Source organism: Euprymna scolopes, chromosome 21 (assembly GCF_053919585.1).
Source record: "Euprymna scolopes isolate OS-2025 chromosome 21, ASM5391958v1, whole genome shotgun sequence".
NCBI classification, from domain to species: Eukaryota; Metazoa; Mollusca; class Cephalopoda; order Sepiida; family Sepiolidae; genus Euprymna; species Euprymna scolopes.
This window is the reverse complement of record NC_136502.1, coordinates 102327087-102352497: the sequence shown is the minus strand read 5'-3', so window position 1 is coordinate 102352497 and position 25411 is coordinate 102327087. Positions and strand designations below refer to the sequence as shown.

At 36.1% G+C, this 25411-nt stretch overlaps 1 pseudogene; it reads right to left on the bottom strand.

Annotated features, from left to right (window-relative positions):
* Positions 1–1028: 1028 nt before the first annotated feature.
* On the bottom strand, positions 1029–1144 carry LOC145243349 (5S ribosomal RNA; annotated as a pseudogene).
* Positions 1145–25411: the final 24267 nt, after the last annotated feature.

The following is a 25411-nucleotide window of genomic DNA, read 5'->3' as shown; positions in this document are numbered from 1 at the left end:
TCATATGATGGGGCATTATCACCATACATTTCTTTCATTTCATCAAAAGTCTCCCGTGGTGTGTGTCCTTTCAAATACAAAAACTGAATCACTGCTCGACATTCAACAGGCTCCATTTCACACCTGACTCAGTTCAAACACCTGTAAAACAGAAACCACAATTAGTTCAGAGCTATAATTTCCACACAGAGATATAAATCATTGCACATGCAAAATTTCAGCTAGACCAGACAACTGGAACTTGGTCAGGGGCATTACTTATTGCACGCCCCTCATATAGCAGTGATTTCAAAAAATAAAAACATATGACTTGGGTGCCATCAGCTAGAATCGAAACCAAAACATGTAGTTCTCCTGCCTTATCTGTTACCATCTGATCTGTTTCTCCGCATACAAAAACTTTTAAAAAATATAGTTGTTAATGATATGAATGTATATTTGCATATGCACAGAAATAACATGTCTAATTGACTTACATCTGCCAAGTTCCAATTTTTTTTTTTTTTAATTTTGACCCCTTATCAGCTATTTTTACCGGTTAAAAACTAAATAAAATTTGTTCCACAGATCCAAATCCCCAAGTTTCAAGTCTGTCGACCCCCCAAAAAAGTGTGAACGGATATCTTGCTGCTCAACACCCTACTTAGAATGCCCCTATAGATGTGGTTCCTTGTTCACAGTAACCCTTTACCTATCAGTGACGATTTACCTTGTCTAAGAAGAATATGAGTTAAAAAGAAATGGGGGGGTGCTTTAATAAATGCCATTATTGCTGATTTTTTAATATATCTTCTTTTTTTTTTTTTTTTTTTTGCATTGGTAGGTTGTACAGATGAGGCCACATCATCTAATAGAGAATCTGGCAGCTTCCTTCAGTCTTGACAGACTATGGCTACCCGCTGCGTTTGGGATTTTTGTGGCAAGAGCGGCACCATCTCAAACACAACCTTTCTTGAGTCGGCGTTGTTAAATACCAGTGGCAAGTAAAGTACAGGACGACTGGAAACAATGTCGAGATAAGCGGAGAGCACATACAGCACCTAGATTCCCAAATGATCACCCATCCAGTACTAGCCAGGCTCAATGTTGCTTAACTTCAGTGATCTGATGAGAACCGGTGTGTCAACGTGATTGTGCCGTATAATTGTCATGGCAGAAGGGCATTGAGAGTGGTGATAGTACAAAATGTCACTTGTTTTAATGGTACCGCTCCCATCTTCGTAGCGCTTCAACCTTTTTGGGGTTAGAAATAGGAGGCTTTACTTTGGAAACAACTCTTGTATGTTGGTATACATGAATCGTTAATAGTACAGATTTAAGTTTGTTCCTTTTTTTGTGTAGTACATCAGTTCTGATTTTTGTTTGTGAATTACTTTATTATGATCAGTTTTTTAGTATATATTTTTCTAAGTTTATTTTATTTATACTTTAAATTATTTGGGGTGTTTTACTTTTGATTTTATTGAATTTTATTCAACTTATGTGTGTGCTTTCTTAATATTTTCGATCAAGGATTTTCTTAATTTGTTTCATAGTTTTATTGTTTTTATATATTTTTTTTTCCTTATTATTTTTTTTTCTTTCTTTTTCTTGTCGTTCGTATTATTGTCGGATTTTCTTTGAGGGGCAGGTGTGCTTCTTGATTGGGAAAAGGAGAATACAAAAGAGAATAAAAGGGAAGAAGAGAAAATCAATTGACGAGGGAGTCAAAGGCAGTAGCAGCAAGTTTGTTGTCATGATTTTGAGAAATAAAATAAAAAATCTTTAAAAAAAACGAATTGAAAAACATTTAGTTGAAATTTGATATTAAAATTTCTTCTGAAAAGACTTGTCTTTGTCACTCTCTCTCTCTCTCTCTCTCTCTCTCTATATATATATATATATATATATATATATATATATATATATATATAATGTATACATATATATATAATGTATATATATATATATATATATATATCTTTCTTTCTCTCTCTTTCTCTTTTCCCCTCTTTCTCTCTTACTCTTTCTTTTTTCTTCCTTTCAACATTTCTTCTTTTATTTCACTATACATAGTTTTAGTAATATATATATATAGAGAGAGAAATTACTTTTTATATTTATATTATACAAGTAGGCGCTGATTAGCCATTCGTACCGGCAGTTTCTAGGGCAAATAGCTTGTTGGCAGTTACCTTTTTATTAGCGGAAATAGCCTATTTCTGCTTATGAAGAGGTATGAGGTGCCTTCAATAAGTTTCCAGACTTTTTTTTGTGCAGGCATTTAAAATTGTCGTAGACTCTTGAATATTCAGAAAATTATTGCTATACATCTTATGAGATGACTGACTAATTTTTATGATTTCAGGTTTAAATGAACAGCTACAGCAGGAATTGGAATACACCCTACTAAAGCCTAATTATCACAGCCGGTAAAGTTCAAAAATACAATCTAGACGCGAGGATGCTTTAAAAGAACGATATGCAATAAAATTCCGTTTTAAACTTATAAAAAATGTCAGAGAAACGTATGGAATGCTTCAGACTGCTTTTGGACCATCTTGCATGAATCGAGCGTCAGTTTTTGAAAGGCATAAGAGATTCGAGGAAGGCAGGAAGTCTGTGAGGGATTATGAGATGTGTGGAAGGAGTAAGGAAGTCAGAATACCAGAGTTGATTGGTAAAATCAAGAATTTCATGGATAAGAACTGTCGTATGTCTATAGAAATAATAAGTGCACAGTTTGATGTCAGTGTGGGAACTGAACACACAATTATTCACAAGAACTGAAGATGCAGAAGATGTGAATGCACCAGTGTGCAATTCATCCTTGTCCAAGATTAGCATCAAGAGAGTTTCTTACCCTCCTATTGTTCAGACATTGCTCTCTGTGATTTTTGGTTATTCCCGAAGAGTGTTCAAAATTGGAAAAGCAGCTTTTCCAATTTTGAACACTCTTCCGCTGTCTTCTCTTGAAAAAGGACTAATAGGTCTGAAATATATTGAGATTTATAACACCATTGAATACAACAGAAAAAAAAAAAATTACTGTTGTTTAGAGTTAAAATTTGTGTGAAAAAGAAAAAACAAACAACAAAAAAAAAAGAAATTTATTTCTTTTGTTTTCATTTAATTTTACTCTATATAAAAAAAAAATCTCGCATTGTTCTTGGCTTTTAATTTTACCTTAAAATATATATATATATATATATATATATATATATATATATATATATATATATATATATATATATATATATATAAAAAGGATTCATTCGCCCTTTGGAGGTCTTGATTTTAATCCTATATATATATATATATATATATATATATATATATATATATATATATAGGATTAAAATCAAGACCTCCAAAGGGCGAATGAATCCTTTTTTGGGGCCAACGGCCAACTAGCACCGTGTGTGTTTGTATGTATGTGTGTGTTGGGGTGGAGAGGGCTCCCGTAAGCTGTGGTGTAGGCAACCTTTCTAGGAGAAGCAAATCTCTGATTTAAAAAAACATAAAGCGGGAGACCAGTACTCGCATTAAGCTGGTCTGCAGTTTAACTTGTTGCTGGCTATCTTGCTCTTGCTTGTTGCTGGATCTCAACATTTTGAACCGAGAAAGAGACTTAGCTGTCGTACAAAGCTAAGACTCTGTAACATCATCTGTGTACAGACACTCCCTCAGGCATTTGTCTATTAAAATGGTCCTGTGGCGATGGAAGTCATTTTTGGGCTCAAGTGTCTGAGAGAGTGGCACTCGTCTGACAAGACGTTGCAATCATCATATATATATATATATATATATATATTAGTGTTGGGACAATTAATCAGAATCGGTATATTAAATAAAGTATTAGTTTTTAGATGAGGATATTTCCTTAGGAATCTTTTACTTCGATCGACTGTTCATCCTCCTACTTTGTTATAGGCCTTCCAACAGTCGTATCCGACTGTTGGACCCCGCAGAATATATTTTTTTTTATTGGAAGAAGGGATTTTTGCGTTTCGATTTGGCACGGTGATCAAAAACCCTCCTTGTCGGTGATGTCATAGCCGCCGAAGACCCAGCGCGGTTCAAGGATTCTCCCTACGTGATGTTTTCTTCGGTTGAATAGAGATTCATCAATTCCTACGGTGTGTCCTGGGCCTCATATCTGCCAGGGACTCCTCAGGAAATACTCCTGACAAATTTCTCTCAGAAAGTTCTTCCAATCAGTGTTCGTGTGTTTGGATATAACACCGCATTCTCTCTTAATATTTTTTAGGGTTGCCATTTCGAACGCCTATAAATAGATTATTTTTACTATTGTTGCAATATCCAAATTGGATCCTGCAAAAAAACGATCCTGTGCTCAATGATACTCATTGTCTACATTGTCCATTGGTACACCGCCAGGAGAAGCCATCCTTTACGCACGATGTTGTTTTTAGTAAATATTTGTGTTTACAATTGGTGCACCTCATTCTTTGGGAAAGCAATTTCTTTTCCTGACAATATGAGATTATCTGCATCGGCGTTTCCATTTGTTTTTCTATTATCCACAGATTTATTTCCTTGCCTGTCATTTTTCTGTTTGTCAGCTTTTTGGGGTTAAGTCGATTTCTTTCAATTCGAATGTCGTCTGCTTTCATTTACATGTCGCTTTTTCATTGGCTAATCAAACTCTCAGAAATTGAAGTACAAAAAAAATTATTAAAAATAACTAATCATAAATTAAAAAAATTCCTAAAAACATTAAAAAAAAAAAAACTTTTTAAAGTCGAATTAGCGTTTCAACATTTGAACGATGGTTGCTGGTCTCGCCCGATCCGGGCTTGACGGGAAATCACGAGAATTCGGGTCAAATTATGCAAGAATACCGTTTTTAGTAACTAGAGACCTCTTCTTTTATTCCTATATCTCAACACAGACCCTAAAGTACTTGTTTACATACAACTAAATCTCGTTTCTTTGTTCCTATTTTTAACAACATTTACTGGAACCTCCTGGTGACGTAGCTGACCTGATATTTTCATTGCAAACTTTGCTTTCATATAAGCTGTATCGCCTGAAGAGGTCTCTAGTTACTAAAAACTAGCTGGCCGAAATATGCTTGTGCCTGTGTAGCAACAAATTACTGTTTATGTAAAAACAAATAATGAGTATATATATATACATATATATATATGTATATATACATATATATACACACATATATATATATATATATATATATATATATATATATATATATATATATATGTGTGTCAGATTCAGCCACTCTGATGAGTCGTAGACGACGAAACACGCGTCAGTGAATAATTATATTTTAAAAATAATATATATATGCCGCTCCCCATTTAGGGGGTACCAAATTGGTCAAAGGGAAAATTATTCCCAACTCGCATTTAGGTAAAAATACACTTTCGTGTAAATAATTGAATTCGTTCAAAGAGTATCGCTAACAAAAAACAAATAAAAACATATATATATATATATATATATATATATATATTCTTTATGTAAATACATGTAAATTTTGTTCTCTGACATCTTTGTTCATTACGTGTGAATTATTCTCACTCCTCCCTTCTCTATTTCTATTTCTTAGTGAATTCATACCTCCCCCTCCTATATATTTATGTTATACTTCCCCTCTTATCACCCATTCTAATTCTTCCCTCAAAACATATTTTTACCTCCCCTTCTTCAAATAAAATTTGATTTTTGTAATTAATTTTAAATCCATAAGATCTTTAACCTCGCTCCACGCCAGTCATGGCAAAGTATATCTCCTCTAAAATTGAAAATGGTCTTGAACCATTTTTAATTTTTGAACTTTTAATTTTTCTTGCCTGATTTTCTTGCCTATTATGATCGAAACGGTGTGCACATCGTAGCAAGAAATGACTGCATTTACATAAAGAATAATAAAAAATATAATTTGATCTCCTTGATTGAGCACTATCACAGACCTTTGTTAAAATTCAATTATTCTTAATTTTTGGATATCTCTCTACGTGGAATATATATATATATATATATATATATATATATATATATGTATATATATATATATATATATATATATAAAAGTGAACGTGTCTGTCTGTCTGTCTGTCTGTGAGTCTGTCTGTCTGTGTACATTTCCCTACGCAATAACTCTGTCAATTTTTAGTCTATAGACTCGAAATTTGAAATAACGGGTACTGAGATTTGGGAAAATCGATGTGACGGGTGTCAGCCAGAAATTTAGCTGTTAAGGGGTCAAATTTCAACGATTTGACCTTTAAGAACTCTACCAAACTCCTCCAACAATTTTGGGTCTAGACACTTGAAATTTTAGATTTAGGTTCCTTGAACCTGGATCTAACTTAATAAAGTGATTTGAGCCCGAAACAATAAATTTTAAGGGGTCATAATAGGGGTCAAAGTTTTAAAAAATTAACCATTTTTTTTGTTTTTTTGCTTTTTTTGCACAGCATACACCTGCAAACACCCGAGCCACGCCGGGCACCCCTGCTAGTATATATATATATATATATATATATATATATATATATATATATATATATATATATATATATATATATATATATATATCTTGGGTTGAGCATTTGGGAAATGATATACAAATTACCATTAAAATATGAAGCGATGCTCTTTGTGTAAACAAATTGAGCTTAGATATTTGGACAATGTCAAAACATTATTAATTCACTGCCCGCATAGCAGTAGCCGAATAGCGCAACGGTTAGAAGCTCAGACTATCATATGGGCAGTCGGGTTTCGATCCTGACTTAAGGTAGTTGCTTATCTAGCTGCACTGATGAGCTGTGAAACAGCGAAACAGTACTGCATTATGAATGACTATATATATATATGGATATGACTATATATATATATGGATATATATATATATATATATATATATATATATATAGTCCTAATCTTACTCAATAAAAAAAGCATCCAAATTTCAAATGTCTTTCTATTCACAATCAGCCAACCACCTTCAAATATCCCACACCCACTATTTCTACACAAAAACAAAACAAAAGGCAAAAAAAAAAATGAGCAATGTACTTCTTCTTCTTTTTCATCATCATCATAAAGTCCATCAGGTACCAGTGCGCTTCGTACTGCTCGGAAAACACTGAATGATCTAAGCTGCCGACACTATTGAACGACTAACGGATCAATTAAGATTTGATATCAGCCTCTATATTAAAATAATAATAATAATAATAATAAAACGAAAACAACAGAATGAGAACGTATTTGTCCCTAAAGATGCGTCCATTGAATTTGAATGTTCAGCGACCGTAATACTGTTTTAGGATAGAGTACGACCGACGGAGCTTCTTACGAAGGTGTTCAGACGCGCTCACAAAAATACAGAAAATGTAAAACCTTTTATGTGATTTTTAATATCTGTTCTTTTCATCTCTCTTTCCCCCGCCCCCATTCTTCATCTTTCCAATGAAAGGCTCATGTGATCTTAAGTCTTTGAGACTAAATTTTTATTCATCTTCTCGTTGGAAGATTCAGAGTTCATCACTAACTACGAGGAGTGAGATCATCACAAACAGGTAAGTTTAAAAAAATGCTTTCGTTATTTGCTTCTTTTTTTTTTACCGGCATATCAACGTATTTAAAGTTATTTATGTCAAGTCGAGTCATTATTTATTTATTCACTAGTAGTTCAACCTGGCTTTGTTCGGGCACTCTGTACTGTTCATAACTTTATGTGCATATATATATATATATATATATATATATATATATATATATATATATATATATATATATATATATATATATATACATATATATATATATATTAAAACGTTTGACTCATGTCCAAGTAACCTACATCTAAAATTTCAAGTGTTTAGAACCAAAATTGGCGGAGGAGTTTGGTAGAGTCTGCAAAGGTTAACTCTTTTAACTTTGACCTCTTGGCAGCCAAATTTTCGCCCCAAAACTAATTAGCTTGCTGCATGTCTGAATACACTTTATGTAAAATTGACTGAGTAATTTAGTAGAGACCGCAGGGGTAAATTATTTTTCAACTGACCCCAATTTTGACCCCTTAACATTTATTGTTTTGGGCTCAAATCAAATTAAAATGTTTCATCCATGTCCAAGTAATCTACATCTAAAATTTCAAGTGTTTAGACCCAAAATTCGTGGAAGAGCTTGATAGAGTTTTCAAAGGGCAAATCGTTGAACTTTGACCCCTTGACAGCCAAATTTCTGTCCGAAAATCGATTAAAAAGATTTCCCCAAATCTCAATGCCCCTTATGTCAAATCTCGAGTCAGTAGACTGAGAATTGACAGAGTAATTTGGTAGGGAAATGTACACACACACACACACACACACACACACACACAGAGACAATTTCATTTTTATAGATATATAGATTTAACTATTTTGTTATTTTTTATTACTGTTGTACTGTCAGCCATAGAAGTTATAAGAAGCTAAAAGTCAGCCATAGTGCTTCATTCGTGACTTTAAAGTAAAACATCATTTTTTGAACACGCCCCTGTCATATCAAAGAACCAGTTAAAATCACTTAATGTCAAACTGTTATATCCATGGATACGATGAAATAATGTTATGAAATGAAGAAAGGTAATAAACGCAATCCGACCGTCAATAAATTGATTTTATTTTAAGAGAGTTGGTTGGTTGGTAGGCTTGTTTTGCTTTACGGCATATCAACCCTTTTCAGGTTATTTAATGCCGAATCCAGTGATTTTGAAGAAAATTTTTTTTAATAGAGTATATATTTTTTTCAAGTCGGTTTCTATTCAACCCATAGTTGGAACCCTAACAGGTACTACCACTCCGGGTCAAAGTGGACCTGGGAGCAATGGCAATTAAAGGGTAGCTCCACACTCCCCAAAGCCCACAAGTTGGGGCCTCACCATCGGTCATAAGGTCATATCCAGGACCATTTTAAGAGAGACTCATAACTCTCGCTTCCCTATTTTATCCTTTAATTCTTACATTCCATGAACGATGTTTCTGACAAGGGGGTAAGAATTGCTGTTTCTTGGGTCGGAATCTATCTATCATTTATCGTTGCCTTGTTTTGACCTTGAAGTATTATTATTTTGTTTTAGATCCACTTCCACTGGCCTGCTTCCCGGCTGATTACAATATGCAAGTTTTCAAGTCCAATGTAAACAAGTTCTTGTTGAACCCTCCCTTAAATAATCCAAATTCTACCCACTCTACATCGTAGCAATTACTATACTTCCACCTTATATTCATTAACCCTTATCCTCGAGTGATCCTCGGGCCTTGATAAGTGCTAACTCCCTTGTAAAAAAATAACAACAAAAAGCAGCTCTTTATATCAAACGGCTTTATGCTTTGTCTGGAGCGATTCCCATAAAAAAATTAATTTCCATTCTGTATGCATTTGTTGTAGTAGTAAAAACGTAATAAAAAAAATGTTGGTGTTTTTTTTTTTAATTACTTTTAATTTCGTGCTCCTTACATCAAGTGGCTTCATGTCTTGTCTGGAGCGATTTCCTTAAAAATAATATATCAATTTATTTTCCTTCAGTTGGTTGTTGGTTGTTTTACGGCATATCAACCCTTTTCGGGTTATTTAATGCCGAATCCAGTTATTTGGGAGAACATTTTTTTTAATAGAATATATATATTTTTTTTCAACTCAGTTTCTATTTAACCCATAGTTGGGATTCTAACAGGTACTACCACTCCGGGTCAGAGTGGGCCTGGGAGCGATGGTAATTAAAGGTTCCACACTCCCCAAAGTCCGCAAGCTGGGGCCTCACCACCGGATATAGTTTAAGGTCATATCCAGGACCATTTTTCTTTGAGTTCTTAATATCTTCAACTATTTATTCATGTGATTTGATTTTATTAGTCACACATAATGAAAGTTAGACGTTTACCATCGTACTGTACCATACCGTATTGAAAAAGAACTCACCCTAGGCAGGTTGAACCAGATTTCTTGGAAGGGATAAGTTTCATGAGAATATCTAATTCACAAACAGTCCCCAGTCGCTTGTATATATCCGCCAGGGGAGATGACGTCATTAGGCTTTTGCAGTTCTTGCACAGAGGTGTCAACGTCCTCCTACACACAGTGCTTGCTTTTCTTAAAGGGTCATCCATCCGGTACTGACCAGGCTCAGCATTGCTTAACTTTAGTGATTTAAGAAAAGCAGTGTGCCGATGTAATTATGCTGTATACCATGAGGTACAATCTCATGTCATTCTCAGAACGTATTCTATTTAATCCATAGTTGGAATTCTGGCAGGTACTATCACTTCAGGTAAGAGTGGACCTGTGAGCAACGACAACTAAAGGATTGACTCCATACGTCCCAAATCTCCCAAATTGGGGGATCATTAATGGATACAGTAATAATGTCATTCCTAGGAAATGCGTTCAATTTTTGTTTATTTTATAAACGCAAATAAGAAACAAAAGACAAACAGGAAAACACCCTCACATGTTTTTTATTTGATTTGAAAAAAATTTAAATAAGGCACGTTTAATATGAAGCCCGGGGGTCTGCATGCATTCTTTTCAAGCACACTTGTGACCCACATAAAAAGGATATTGCCATTTAACAGCCAAAATTGCATTTTTTTGTCATTTATCACAGTACTTGTGCCCTCTCGAAGTACATACTTTCAAGCAGCAAATTCTCACCCCTTCATTATTGAGATCTCTAGATGCCGGAAAGCCTTCTACTCTAAATATTTTCTTCCTTTGGACTGCTAGACTTTGGAATTCCCTCCCTGTTTCCTGCTTCCCTGACTGTACTAATCTGCAGAAGTTTAAATTTGTAGCGAACACACATCTTGCTGCTCAACTCCCCACATTTTCCTATTAGACATGATTCTAAATAGTAGCCTATCACGTACCAATAGAGTAAAGAGTACAAAAAAAAATAAATAAACTGGATAAAAATGGGCTTTTTTTTACAAAATTTTTCTTGTATTTAAAAACGATACATTTTATACTTTATCGATTTCCAAAGCAGAAAAAAAACATTAATAAATCCGTATGATAATAATAAACCTACAGAAACTACATTACGTCATAATCACCTTTTACACACCGATTCCCGTTAGATCACCAAAGTTAAGCAACACTGAACCTGGTCAGTACTAAAATGAGTGACCATTTGGAAATACCAGGTGCTTTATGTGCTCTCTGCTTATCTCTGCATTGTTTCTCGTCATCCTGGATTTCTCCTTGCTACTGGAATCAATCAGCGTCGATTCAGGAGAGGTGTGGTTAGGCATTGCGCAACCTTTGCCTTACAATTACATGCACAAGCACCCTCACAGAGGATATCCATTGTCTCTCAAGACGGAATGAAGGTGATGACAGAAACTACAAACATTAATAAGTCACAAGGAAACTAAAAGGTGTCCAAAAAGCCACTGAAGGATTTTGAACTTAGATTCATTATTTTTTATGATATCTTTCTGTAATTTTAACACATTCTAAGACATTGGGGAATTTTATAAACAAACAAATGCATAATTAAAACAATCTTTTTTTATGAAAAATAATGTCTTTTAAATGTCACCCATTTTCAGCTTTGCCTATTTGTGCTCTTTTCAAAACATTATTCATGACAGATTGCAGAATCTCTGGATTGCGATTTAACTCCCTTGTTTCGTTCCTGATGTTTTCCTTCAATTCTTGCAGGGTTTGGAGTTTATTAACATAAACTCTTTATTAAGATATACCTACAATAAAAAATCGGGGCTAGTCAAGTGTGGGGAATGTGGTGACCATTTGACATTGCCGTAGCAAGAGATAATATTGTTACCTGAGAAGCTCCAATCGCCCCCTGATTTTGGTAAAACAATTTCACAACTCGCGCACGTTATTCAATGCTATACTTATCTTTAAGTAATTTACAAAATATTATCTGTAAAATATTTGAAATATTTGAAAAAAAAATAATCATTAATGGTAAAATGACAAAGATTTTCAACCTTTCTGTGACATTTTAGACACGCTGTACAACAAAATGGCAAAAAAAAACAAACACCACACGAATCCAAGGGCACTGAAAATGCAGTACTATTATAAAAAAAGAAAATAGTACCTGTTTCAACTGATACCACACAAAATAACTATAAAGAGTCAAGGAGGTTGGAAATATTAAGGAGGGAGAGCACTAACCAGACTTCCACTGAAATAGTGCTAGAAGTATTAAGACCTTGGGGAGGCTTATTATCATCCAGATTCCAGTGAAGACCAATATTCCTTGCCAACTAGAAAACAATAGTCATTTGCAAAGGTTATCGAAAAAGGTGGAGAGTAGTGGGAATCTGGAGAGGTTTGTTGTTACCAAAACTCCAGGTAAAACCACTGGTTATTATCTGTGAGTAATCTTTGATGATGACCCGTGTGAGAACTCCTAGTGCAAATAATAATAATAATAATAATAATAATAATAATAATAATAATGCTCGAAGGAATCTGGAGAATGAAAAAAGTAAAAATAACACCACTAATAGTAGAAACGCTAGGAATGATACCAAAGAACTTTTTAAAAAGAATGGGAGAGATTGGAATCAGAGGGATGACCAAGAAAATACAACAAATTTCAATAATGAAAACTGCAGAAATATTAAGGAAAACCCTTGAATGTGGAGACCAACACCACACATAAACTACACACAAACTGGATACAGAAACGGCTACAGATGCAAAACACAAAGTAACATCTCATGAAAACTGAAACTGTGCAAATGAAGAAACCGCGCCCACCTTTTTTCCCTGTGAGTGTCACCATAAACAGGCACCACACCAAATAATGAGGGTCAAGGAGTAGGGGGAATGGAGGAGAGAAAGCACTAGCCAGACCTCCACTGGAAATTTGCAAAAAAGACTGAGACCTTGGGGAGGCTTATTGCCACCCAAATTTCAGTGAAGACCAATGGTTGCTGCCAACGAGAAATCAATGGTAAGTGGCTGTTGTGATAACGCAAATTAATTTGTAAAGGTTGTCGGAATAGTTGGAGAGTACTGGAAATCTGAGGAGACTTGGTGTCACTCAGACTCCAGGGGATACCACTAGTTGTTCTCAAAGAACAATATTTGATGATGGCTTGTGTGAATACTTCTAGTGAGTAAATAATAATAATAATAATAAGAAGAAGAAGAAGAAGAAGAAGAAGAAGAAATTTCTTTCTATATTATTATGTATAATATAAAAATAAAGTCTTATTATTTTTTCTATCTAATTTACATACGTGTTTATGGTGTGTACGGACACACTCTGTAAATTAGCTGAACAGAGAGATTTTGGAGCGTTTCGGATGAGTGACGGTTGGTGACGTGGCCGTTTCACATGAGACCTCATCATGCGACGTAATATTCCTTGGAAGCGCATACAGTGAAATTTGCAATTTTCTGCATTCAATTCCCTGCAACCGGAAACATGTCGTTTTAACATTTTCTCATCGACCACGTCTCACAGTTATACAAGAGTACAGGTTGAACATGCATAAGATACCTGGATTTTGTAAAACTGTCCATATGTTACATGCTAAGGGCTGTCCCCTTTTCATGTAAGTATAAAAATAGAGAGATTTAGTTAAATGTAAAAATGAAATAGAATAGACGAAATTCGAACCTCGTAATTTAGGTTTAGAAATAGATTGCGAGAGAGAATTAGAAAATGGAATGTAAAAACAAACCATTGTTTAGCTTAGAGATAAAATAGTTTTAAGAAAAGGAATGTGCATTTGTCAAGTCTGTTATGAAATTGAATGAGGAATGCAACTATAGCATAATTTAATAAACATGTTTTTAACATATTGGAAATATAGGTTACTGGAAATATAGGTTAAAATTCCTTTTGTAAGCAAAGGAAAATGTATTGGACACGCATTTCCAGAACACGTGAAAGAAGACACATGTTTTAACATGTGTATGACGTCATGGAAAATGGGAAGTTCTCGATATAGTTAAAAACTTTAGAGTTAAGCGAGAGAGTCTGAGGACGACAGACGACAGTCTGGAGTCGAGAGATGGACAGTCGAACGTCTGGAAGCGAGACGGTCACCTTTGGAACATAGAATGTAAAACTTTGACTTCCTGACTAAGAAAACCACCGACCAGTCCATGGAAATAAACGCGTCATGTGTTTTTATAAACGTCGTCATCGTGATGTAATTCTACCAAAAGGTAAAGTGAAATTGTCCTTATATGTCTTATATATTCTGTGTTTTAAAATGTCTTCACATACACAATGTCTCTACATCTCACATCTACAATGTGAACACTAAGACTGTCTCAACACTGTCTCCTCACTCTAAGAGCTTCTTTCTAACACTTCTAAGTATGAACATTTTATATATATATGAATCTCTTCATAACACGAACACAGAACGCAACATCTCTCTTAATAAGACTCTCTAAGACTCACTTTTAATAAGACTTCCAAACAACGAACAATAACAGTAACAACAATAACAATAACAACAATAACAATAACAACAATAACAATAACAACAACAACAACAACAATAATAATAATAATAATAATAATAATAATAATAACAAAACGTAACACATAGTTGTGAAGACTTTTCATCTAGATGATATATATTATCTTATAGTCGGGGAATCACGTTTGACAAACCGGTTCCCATCAGATCACCGAAGTTAAGCAACGATAAGCCTGGCCAGTACCAGATGGGTGACCATTTGGGACTTCTAGGTGATGTATATGCTCTTCGCTTATCTTGGCATGGGACCCAAACAGTGCCGATTCAGGAGAGGTGTGGTTAAGGAATGCGCAACTCTTGCCTCACAATTACACGTACAGCTGCTCCTACAGGGGGTATCCTTTGTTTTTCGAGACTGAATGGAGGCATCGATAGTCGGGAAAATGAATTTCCTAATTCATAATTTTTTTAAAAATTCTTATCATTTTTTTTTTATCGTTGAGGATGAGACATCCTACCGGATGCCAGACATTCATCCGTTATCCCATGCATTCCAACCAAAAGATATTTTTAAGATTCTTACCGCCCCTTTAAGTGCAATTGTTTGTATCTCTCTTGCACTTGGTTCACTGGGTATATTTTATAGGTAGTTTTTGAAATTCCTTTTCAGAACTATGATTGCTCCTATAATTATTGAAATGATGAAGATCTTCCTAGGATTCCAGTTTCTTTTTTTTTATGCCATACATAAGACTACGGTATTTCATTATCCTTCCCATCTCATCACTGTTTAACTCAGCTTCATTGGGTACACTAACAGGGGGGGGTGACTTAGAGTGCGTGCACTTATCCTGAGAGAGAGTGAGAGAGAGAGAGAGAGAGAGAGAGAGAGAGAGAGAGAGACTTATATCTCTTTTTGTTTTCATTTGAGCACACTTTTTATTTACTTTAAACTTGAATTTAACTTGAAAATATTATTTTCAAAAATAGCACGGTAACATAAGTGTATAAGCACCACTATATTTCACATATTTCATTTTCTAAAGACCGTTTGAATAAATTCACAATAATTGAAATTTAAAGTGTTATGTAATTATTGTATTTTTTCTTGAAATAAATACATGTTACCATGACTAAAAGTTCAGTATTTTTTTTAGTACATATTTTTCTAGAAATCATTACACAACACTTTAAATTTAAATCATTGTGATTTTTTTCAGACGGTCCTTTGGACATAAAATATGTAAAATAAAGTGGTGCTTATGCACTTATGTTACCGTGCTATTTTTTCAAATAGTATTTTCAAGTTAAATTTAAGTTTCACATTTTTATTTTTTTTTTATTAAATTGTTAGGTGAAAGTAGAGAGTAGTTACAATACACCCGCCAGTTCGGTAACATAAGTGCACGCATGCTAAGTATCTTCTGTCTCCTTATCCCATATTCCTATATCAGGTTTAAAGTTACACAGCTGTAGGAAATGCATAGTCATAGTAGATGGTATATATATATATATATATATATATATATATATATATATATATATTACGACAACTATGGAAGGCAGTAATTGCTGAAGATGCAGTTAGGAGATTCAGAGTTCCTATCCCGTCGCGGTTACCCCCTGACGAAGGCCAGAGGAATAGTTGGCCAAAACATTGTGAGACAACAACTAAAAAAGATGAGGGTAATAGTTTGCAATAAATAAATTAATATTGGATGGTGTACAACTTATTTCCAACTGTTTTTTCTGGTAAACATGTTCCCAGGATTTTGCTGCTGCGTTTGATATTCAACATTTTAGTAGATGGCCCAGTGGAAATATTACACACTCCATTGTGTCGAATTGTATAGTAGCTGCCCCTCAGCAGAACCTTACAACTGGATGTCGGTAGCTTACAGTCTCTACTTTTGTGCGGCGGAACCTGCACTTTTTATCATTGCTGAGACCACTCACGTTTTTTTTTTTTAAAGAATTGGTCATCAAGCCTTGATCTTGAGTAGTCGTCATAATCCTTTCCTGATCACAGTGGAGTGATCCTCTTTTAAGCCAGTCTACTCTTTTTTTTTTTTTCAATTTTCTTATCAGTTTGTTTAGGCTGGAGATGGAGCATCCTACCAGATGCCAAACATTCATCTTCTATATCATATAATCAAACTGAGAGACATTTTTAAAATTCTAACCATTCCGTTAAGTGTAATTGTTTGAATTTTGCACTTGGTTCACCGGGTATATTTCCAGGTAGATTTTGAAATTCTTTTTCATATGTCCAGTTGCTCCTGTAATAACTGGAATGTTAGAGATCTTCCTAAGATTCCAATTTCTTTTTCATGTCGTACATAAGGCCTTGGTATTTCCTTATCGTTTCCCTTTTAGCTCTGTTTGACCCAACATAACTGAGAACACTAACTTCGACTAAGGTTGCTTCTTTCTCCTTGTTGTCTCTTATCCCTATGTCAGGTTTAATAGCTTTGTTTTCAAGGTATGTAGTTGTAGGAATTGCATAGTCATAGTGGACGATGTATGATGTATTTCTGACTATTCTTTCAGGTATATATTCCCAGGACTTGCTGCTGCATTCGATATTCAACTTTTTACAGATCGTCCAGTGGAGATATTTATACACTCAATTGTGTCATATTGTATAGTAGCCGTTCCCCAGCAGAACCTTACATCTGAATGTCACGTTGCTCCCACTATAGTGTGTGTGTGTGTGTGTGTGTGTGTGTGTGTGTGTGTGTGTGTGTGTGTGTGTGTGTGTGTGTGTGTGTGTGAAGTCTCTAGAGCCTTTACAGGTGAATTTATCAAGAAAATGCATGGCACGTAGCTGGTTGGTTCATTCTTCCAGTTTTTTGCAAACAGGTCTTTGCGTACTTTTGGTGACTCTTTTGGATTATTTCCATAAAAGGAATTATTTTATATTCCTGTGTTATTCTAAGACAGTCTTCATTAAAATGTCTGGCCAGTTTCGTGATGGAGGTTGTTTTTCTTACTATTGTTTCTTGATGTTGATGTAACATTATGAGGTTTGGCTTCAGGGAGCTCATCAGATATTGCAAATAGTGGCAAGATGTTTATGGTCAATTTCTGAGAGACCCATATCTCCTGCTCCTCTGGCCAGGTGCAGCCTAAGCAATCACTGGTTTCTGTATGTTATTCTGTACAGTGTTAATATTTTCCTCGTTTTAGTGTCTGGTCTGTTAATGTCCTGCTGTGGCCAGTCAACAATACCAAAGCTGTTCTGTTTTAATAGGCATGGCTAGATGATTAATAGCAGTTACCATATTGCTGCCACATCTGGCTTGGTGCATCTACTACTAGCCTCTCTCTTTTGGATAGGATCCAGAAAAGGGTCTGTCCCACTTTGTTAACTAGGCTCCAACCTCTGTCCCATCACTGCAATGTTGCATCCTTGTGCCTGTTTTACAAGTATTTTAATGGAAAGTGCTCTGATGAACTCGTTCCACTTGTACTCCATCGACGTACATATCCCTGACAAACCTGCTTAGCAACAAAATCACTCCCCTTCACTGTTGAGGTTCCTAAATGTCAGAAAGCATGCTACCCTAATAGCTTATTCCCTAGAACGGTTGGACTTTGGAACTCCCTTCCTGCTACCTGCTTTCCAAACTGTACTGATATGCAGAAGTTCAAATGCAACGTAAACCAACTATTGTGCTAGAAAACTACTCACGCCTGAGAGTATCCTGTACCTCTACAAAGCCCATGATGGAGTAATGTTGCCACATCTGGGCTGTGAATCTACCACTAGTCTCTACCTCTTGAATAAGGTTCAAAAAAAGGATCTCCAATCTAATAGGTCCCACTTTGTCAACTAGGCTCCAACCCCTGTCCCATCACCGCAATGTTCCCTCCCTGTTCAAATATTTTAATGGAATGTGCTCTGATGAACTCATTACACTTGTGCCCCCTCGACGTACATATCCCTGACAGACCCGTTTAACAGCAAAATCACACCCGTTCATTGTTGCGGTCTCTAGATGACACAAAGATTTCTACTCTAATAGTTCCTTCCCTAGAACGGCTAGATTTTGGAATTCCCTTCCTGCTACCTGTCTCCCTGACAGTACTGATATGCAGAGGTTCAAATGTAACGTAAACTAACATCTTGATCTTAAGCATGGTCCCAATTTACGTCCAAGTGGCAATATGCCTTGTTTGGGGGGAAAGCGAGTAAAAAACAAAATGGCTCGGGCAGTTAACGCCGAGAGACATAGTCTCCCGGTCTTTATAATTAGGCTGTATTTTTGCAGGGAGATTTCGAGATCATCCTATCTAAAGTGCCTAGTATTCTCAAATAATCATCCATTAAATACTGGCCAGTCTCACCATTGCTTAACTTCAGTGATCTAATGAAAATTGTTGTTTCAATGTGGTTATTCTCTATATAATATATGTTAGAGTTATGCTTCATATTCTTGATAATTTCACATAACTTATTCATCCTGTAAATGTACGGTTGGTTAGTAAATTAATTTGTTTTGTATGTATACATAAACTAGCAGGAAAACCTGACGTTGCCCGGAATTAAATGAGGTGAAAGCGAGTAAAAAATTTTAAAATTAAAAAAAAAAACTATGTTTTACAGATTTTTCTAACATGGCGTCTCATCTTGGAATGCTGAAATGAATCGTTCTCTTCTGTGCCAACGTATTTGTATTGTTGCTGCTCTTGTAGGTCTTTAACGTCAGTATCTTCATTAAGTTGTATGTTTCCGTTATGATTTTTTTTCCAGCTCTGATGGTGCACTTAGCATACTTGTTCAGGCCAAACATATTTTACTTGACAGATCTATCACCAGGCAAGAAAATAAAGAAGATAAGCTATCCTTTTGGAAAATCCTTTTTTGTGTATTAACGTCAGGAATTCTTATTGTTCCATTAGTGTCACTAAATGTCACAGTCGTTTGCCACATCATTTTATGTACAGTCATGGTCTCCTTGATTACCGGATAGATCTTATATGAATCAAGCCATTGCATTAGCCACATATAGAGGACACTATCGTATGCCGTTTGGTAATCCATCCAAGCCATGAATTAGTTGCTCGGCTTCTTCCTTGAACAAGTTGTCCCACATGCCTAAACACTTCCCCCGGCACACTGCTTGTTATTTTTCCAGAGAAGAGCTCATGGATGTTGTCTGCAACCAGACCAGTGAAGAGCTAGTAAGTTGTAGTGAGAAAGTAGATGGGTCGATATCTGCTAGGACGTTGCGTTTCATTCGTTTTGGGTAACACTTTTAAGAACCATCCTGGTGTGACCCTTTTGCACCTGAATAGTCTGGTGAAGCAACTAATATAATGAAGTGCTGTCAGTTGCTTAAGCTAGAAATTGGGTAGGTTGTCTATGCGAGACTTTTTGTAATTCTGGAACCCATTCAGCTTTTATTTTATCATTCAAGCACAGATTTTTATCGCAATTTATGTATTTTTAAATGAAATTAAAGGGCAAAACATGGCAGCAGTAGATGTGAGCTAAGTTTTGAATGATAAAAACAGAAACATTTGAAAACGTCAGTACTAGATGCCTACACAGACAGACATGCACGTCTCTCATATTGTTATAGATATTTTAAATTAGTAGGGTGACCCGACGTTGCCCAAGATTGAATGATGATCAACGAATGTTCCACACTCCCATATTTTTATTGCGCATTTAAAATCGATGAAATAGCCCATTTTTCAATCAAATCGATCGATTGCCTGCTCTAATTGGAGACCCATCGCAATATACCTGGAGGAAGCTTCACATGCCTCTCGCAGTGACTAAGTTCAAAATATATTGTAGCCTACATTGCACTGTAGAGAACCTATTATTGAATTTATGAAATTGTTTTTATATATTCTATATAAAAATTCAAAATGCAAAAGTCAAGTATCATGCTTCAATTGTGCTCTAAACAGAAACACTCATGTCGAAAACGTCCTTGTCATATCAAAGAATCTATTGTTGAATTTATATGCCTGGCATTACTACATGTGCGGTGGTAATGGCTTCAATGTAAGTATAAAATGAAAGGTCAAGTATCATGGTACAACTTTGCTTTAAACAGAGACCTTCATTTCGAATGTGCCTCTGTTATATCAAAGAACCTATTGTTGAGTTTATATATGGGGTCTTTAGCCTTGTGTGGTAATAAAACTTCTCAAGTGCATTTGTGATGTTAGGCTGTATAAGGTGTTAACTTTGGTCAAAATCGCCTGTTCTTTCTTTCATTAGATTATTTTGATTATCGATACTTATCAAAGACATTCCAACACAAAACCTATTTAAAAACACTGCCAAACACATAAAGTACCTTCGTGTTAAAATTTCATAAAAATTGACCCAGCTGTTTTCGAGTCCATAGGGAACGAACTCACAGACACACAGACAATGTTCCTTTTATATAATTGTAGAGAAAGAGATTAGAATTTATGCTCATCTTTATTTCATCTTTAATAGTTGAGTTTTTGTACAAAGTTATGATTTGAGTCCAAATAAAAATATTTAATTTCCATTTTTAATTAGTTTTTCTCTACTTATAAAAGCCACTCTGTGTGTGTGTGTGTGTGTGTGTGTGTGTGTGTGTGTGTGTGTGTGTGTGTGTGTGTGTGTGTGTGAGAGAAAGAGAGTTCCCCATGGACTCTGAAAGACTAGGCAGATTTTTTTTTAATTTTCACACAAATGTATTTTACATGTCTGGGAGTGCTTTTAGATAGGTTGTATATCGGAATACTCCCAATAAGCGTCGAAAATAGATAACTGACAAAATCCGATTAAAGAAGGAATAATCCAATTTTGAGCAAAATTAACACTCTAATACAGCCTAACATCACAAGTATATTTAAGAAGTTTTATCACCGCACAAGCAGAAAGGCCTAACGTATAAAAATTAACAGTAGATTCTTTGATAAGACGGGGATATGTTTAAAATACAGTTGAACCATGAAACTTGATTTTTGCTTTTAACCTTTAATTCAAACCATTATATATAAATATAATTTTATAAAATAAACAGACTAATCAGGTTCCTAATGGCACAGTTTTAACTTTTGTGGGGACGTTTTGGAGATTTGCAAACCTATGCATTTTTGGAAAGGTTTTTGTCTCAGAAATCAGAAAATCAATGTTTGCATTTGCTCAGATACGTATATGGCGGCCATATTGGATTTACAAAATGGCCGCCGTAAGATGTACGTTTTCTAATATCTCGGCTTCTAAATAAGCTGGAACACAGATTTTAACTGTTAAACCTACATTGTCAAGGTCCAGGAAGCCAATGGTAGTAATTATAAAATTTTCCCAGGTGCGTATATGGCAGCCATATTGGATTTAAAAAATGGCTGCCGTAAGATGTATGTTTTGTAATGTCTCGGCCTCTAAATAAGCTGGAACACTGATTTTAACTGCTAAACCTACATTTTCAGTCCAGGAAGTCAATGCCCAAGTTATCATTTCATCTTTTGTACCCCCTCCCCCCATTGAAACACATAATTCACCATATGGGTAAAAAACTTAACAACACTGGCAGTTAGTCAGATACTAAATCAGAGTTATTTTTATTGAAATGCCTTTTAACTGTAAACTTTGAATATTTGCGCAACCATCTTAAATATAATGAGATGTTTGATCATAGTCTATGCATAATCATCATCATCAACATCACTTTCATACATCACAGCTTAGGAATCTTCATTGTTTTTGCACTGGATTCTGCACTGACATATATCAGTACAGGCTAAGTCTTTAGACCTGCAGGAACATCTGCCAGAACAGTAAAATATACATTTGCATGTGAACATCTCAAAGATGACCTTAGGGGCTGGGAGGACCTCTGTGGTCATTGGCTTCAAGATGCCATTCGATTGTTTGAAATACCCATTTTCCAGAGAATCCAGTTGTGAAATCTGCACAACAATGGCTGCTTGTGCCCATACCCTTGCTTGGACATGGACTCTTAAAATATACTGCTTTAGAGCTCCAGATGTTGGAGGGAGCCTGTCACTTTCTGCCCTATGTTTGCAGAACAGATGCCATCGTAATTCAAAAATTGTTTTTATGTTGATCCGTTTTGGCGAGTAAGCTGCACATACAAAGGACTCCAGTGTTGACAGCATTCCCTCTGTCACTTCTGCTTCATCCATAAGCATTTGCAGAGCATTGACAACATCTGCACATGCTTTGAGGTAGATCTGCAGCCAAGTTGTCGGCCTCAGTGAATGCATGGAAGGCTGGCAAAGCCTTTGCTCTTTCTTTACCTAGAGCTTGCCACAGTGGTTCAATTTGTATAACACCAGAGGCCATAGAAATGGACGTGTTTTTCAGCAATAGGTCATAGTTTGCTGTGACTAGCACTGAAACGTCCGTATCTGAGGAGAAAAATACTAACTGTGAATCAGGTCGGTTTCGCTGTGAAGCCAGCACAGCCTGGTGGATCAGCAGCGTGTCTCATGGTTATTTACTTCAAAGACCAGGTCTTTATTGCTCTTATCCAGAAGCAGATGTGATGATCAGCTTAGATGATCCCCTGTTGTACTCTGACTTGATACTGAACAGAAGCTTTTCCTTGTCTTCGTTTATCTCTGGTTGCGCTCTTCAGAGAATCTGCTCGGTATGTGTCAAAAACAAGGATGATTTCATCATAATCTCATGTTAGTTGCATCAGTCTGTCATTGAAGTAGCCACTCAGATTCTTGACTGTCACTAGAGTCGCTGTTTTCTTGCTCAGCTTCTGCACTAGCACCATGTCATCCACCAATGCTATCTTCCGACTTGGCTGATCAGTAGATGTGAGCTCTGTAAATCCTATATCCATTGCCTCTTGGTGGGTAGAACTTCCAGCTTGAGGTGACTGGTCTTCATGGGGCATGTCTTATCTTAACAGCTTCTCAAGTAGATGAATTAACTTGTCGTGGCATGACAGCATTGTTCCATCAGAAGCATGGTTTCCTATGGCCTCTTTCTGGTTGATGTCTCGGCTTGACCTGGCAAGTACCATCAGCAAGTACCATCAGCATTGCAAACAGGTCCTTGGTCTCCTTTAGATCCACAGTACTGTCTCTGGGTTTCACTGTAATCTTCTTGTTTCCAGAAAGTAACATCTTGTTCTCTTTCTTCACGGGGGCCCAGAGGCTGACATCTCCATTGATCCTCTGACGCATAATGTCCAGTGACGTCAACATTCAAGATGTGTGGTACAAACTCATCTGGAATGTAGGCATTAGTGATCACATTGTACAGCTTTTCCCCTTTAATGGTAAAGCAGTTTCCATGGTTGAATATGGCTTCCTTGATCTTGTCGACTGCACCATGTGCCCTCTTGACTGCATTTAGTCCAAGCTCATGATGCTCTGTGATTCTGTCAGCTTCCATGTCAAACTGACTCTTGAACTCTTTTGACAGACGTGAATGTTCTGGTGTCGCCAGAACAAATCTCTATCTGGCATTGTTGGAGATGCCTATGATGCCAGAGCAGTTTCCATGAGAAAGACACGGCGATGTGAAATAGCGTAGCCATGAGCATTGAGAAGACTCAACAGCTTCTTGTTGTGTGTGTTATGATGGACAGTCAGTGCATGGGGTGACTTGGATGATGATTCATTGCTTTGCTTGTACCTTACCTGTTCACTGGATTTGAACCTGTACATGATATTCTGGCTCACCGTCAATGTTGCTCGGTCAACATCTTTGGTTCTCTTTACAATTTCTAGCTTTTCAGCAGGCCCAACCATTATCGAATGGATTAAGGTGTACAATTCAGCTGGACCATCGTCATTGTCACTAGATATTTGCATGACATTTCTTTCCTTGGACTCTTTGAAGGTTGCAATGCTTTTCCTTATCACCTGTGCTGCTTTGTAGATTGTCTTCATGCTGTTCTCCTCCTCCTTACCAGTGGTCATTGAGGTATTAACCATGTCCCCTTCACATGCATCTTGGGAGTAGAGGACAGTTGGCTTCGTTATGTTTGATCGAACAGACTTCAGGTGTGGCAAATAAGTAAGGATCCTTTCTTTCAGTCATTTTCTACTGAATACAGGTACATGACTTTCGAAAACTTCCGAACCAAGCAGATTAACATAAGTCGTTTCAATATCATCCATTCCAATGTATGCTTAGTTTTTGTTTCTATATCAATAAGATTTATCAGTTGAAACAGACTCGCCTTTTGTAGAAAGGATTCTTCAGCAGTTTTGCTAGTGTTAGTATCTCAAAGAGTATGGAACACATTTTTGGTCCAGCAAGCTTTGTGGTATAGGACATCAATTGCATGTGCATCACTTGGTGATGTGCAGGTCTTCAGTGCAGGATTATGGGACCTTTCCACAACATCTTTGAGATTTTTACCTGCAGTCTGTCCTGATCTGGTACAGTTGTTGGCCATTGTCCTGTTGGCAGAAGAAGCACTCTTTCTTATCCAGTGGACTTGTATGTGATCATGTGAATAGCAATGCAGGACCAGATGTAGAAGTGCCTGGAACAGCCTCTTCTGTGCTTTCTCTTTTCTGCCCAGGATTTTTGGCAGTGTAGTGTCCTTTAGCTAAAGTGTGTGCATTGCAATCTCTTGCACGTTGTATTTCAACTTATTAGTTACACTCGAATGACATGAGCGATGCCAGACCGTCCTCTCTTCATACATTGTTTCTGGTGTACAGTTCTGCAGTCGCCTTTTGGACTTGGACATAGTCTCCATCATTCAAACTAGCTCTCTCTAGAATTACCATAGGAATCTAATCGAGGACGTTGCACCAAGACTCCTTTCTTTTTATCATCAGACTGATAGAGAATGCTCTACTTCCAGTTAATGGACTCCTTAGTTTGACATCCTCCTCTCTACTTTGCGACTCATCACTCATGCTTAACCTACAAACACAGAGAGAATTACAGTAATGTTAGAATAGCAATACAAAAACTACAAGTTCTCAAATTATCAGAGGTAAATAAAAAATTTGAATTAATAATA